Source organism: Pseudorasbora parva, chromosome 18, assembly GCF_024679245.1.
Source record: "Pseudorasbora parva isolate DD20220531a chromosome 18, ASM2467924v1, whole genome shotgun sequence".
Lineage (NCBI taxonomy): Eukaryota > Metazoa > Chordata > Actinopteri > Cypriniformes > Gobionidae > Pseudorasbora > Pseudorasbora parva.
In genome coordinates this window covers 34,731,546-34,733,596 of record NC_090189.1, presented here as the reverse complement: position 1 = coordinate 34,733,596, position 2,051 = coordinate 34,731,546, and positions in this window count along the sequence as shown.

The following is a 2,051-nucleotide window of genomic DNA, read 5'->3' as shown; positions in this document are numbered from 1 at the left end:
CAAGTCCCCCTCTCAAACTCCACCAAGGAGAAGATGGCGTTCTCCACTCCAAGTGGGCACTGGCAATACCGGACCCTCCCCTTCGGCCTCCACGGGGCACCGGCCATGTTTCAGATGATGATGGACATCCTCCTACGTCCTCACCAAGCCTATGCCGCAGCCTACCTCGACGACATGGTCATTCACTCCGAGACCTGGCAGGACCATCTAGAGTGGCTCCGGAGGGTGCTCCTCGAACTCCGGCCGGCTGGGCTGACCGCCAACCCCCGGAAATGTCATCTAGCCCTCGCCGAGGCTCATTACCTGGGGTTTCGGGTGGGTAGAGGACTGATCCAGCCTCAACAGAAAAAGGTCAACGCCATCCTGACAGTGCCCCGCCCGGAGACCAAGACCCAGGTACGAGCCTTTATGGGGTTGGCGGGCTACTATCGCTGTTTTATCCCTAACTTCTCCTCCTTAGCATCTCCCCTGACAGACCTGACCAGGAAGGGGCACCCGGAGAAGGTGAAGTGGTATGACGTGCTGGAGAAGACCTTCCGGGACATCAAGACCTCGCTGACCACGGAACCAGTCTTGAGGGCGCCCGACTTCAACTGCCCCTTCCTGCTGCAGACGGATGCCTCCGACACGGGCCTCGGAGCGGTCCTCTCCCAAGTCCAGGAGGGTGAGGAGCACCCTGTCACATACATCAGCCGTAAGCTGACCCCGGCCGAAACCAGGTATGCGGCGGTGGAGAAGGAAGCCCTGGCCATTAAGTGGGCAGTCCTGTAGCTCTGCTACTACCTGCTGGGATGCCGCTTCACTCTGATGACGGATCACGCCCCGCTACAGTGGATGGCCCGCGCTAAGGACACCAACGCCAGAGTGACGCGGTGGTTCCTAGCTCTCCAGGACTTCCACTTCACAGTGGAACATCGGGCCGGGACGGCCAACTCCAACACCGACGGACTCTCCAGGATGTGGTCAGCTTACGCAGGTCTGTCAGGACACACTCCCCGCCCACCCCTATGTTCCCCAATTTCTGCCACTAACTCTTGTTACAGGACCAGCGCGACGCTTGGGGGAGTGGGGGGGTGACAAGTCTCCCGAGCTCTCATCAGCGTCGCCCTGGCAACGAACTTAAAACACCTGCACGCAATCAGCCCGGGCCGGACCGTCACAGCTGCAGGCCATCAGGACACGGCATAAATGCCTTCACTCTGGGACACCAGTTTGAGCACGATCTCCATGCAGCACTACGCTAACGCTTGTCTCTCTCTCACCCAGACAGCAGCCTGTGACGCTCCGGCCACCTCGCTGCACCCACGTCACCGCTAGCACCAGGGCACCCGGAAGGAGGACACCCACAGCGCACCTGCATCACTATTTCACCACGTTTGTCACTGTTTCCCCAATAAATCCATCCTCTGGGGGTTTTGCACCAACTTCATTGTTGCGTGATCCTTCATCCTGCCACTATATATATATATATATATATATATATATATATATATATATATATATATATATATATATATATATATATATATATATATATATATATATATTGTATGTGTGTGAGAGCAGACTATATATATGTATGTGAAAGGAGAATGTGTGTGAGAGTACCAGAATGAATTATGGCTTGTACGGCCCCTCATATATATTAGTAGTAGTGTTATTATTATATATATTATTGCTATTATTATTATTAATAATAATATTATTATAAGACTAGACTGTATTAGGGAAAGCTTTTTCCATCCCTGTTGCAGTTTTCTGTTCCACAATTCCAGTCCCATAAGCACTGCACTCACAATAATTTATTTACAATCATTCTGGGCATTCACTCATCACTAACACAAAGAACTACTGAATAGTTGAACACAAAGTTGTGTGTTTGTGTGAGTTGTGTGTGCATAGGGTAATACAAGCAGAGTAAAATACTTTATTAATACACAGGCAATAGAAAAAGGGTGTGCCCACACTATGACAATTGGTTGCTCAGGATGAATAGATTTGTGTGCGATACATTGCTTTGCACAGCAGGTTTCAATAAGGGAGCACACTGT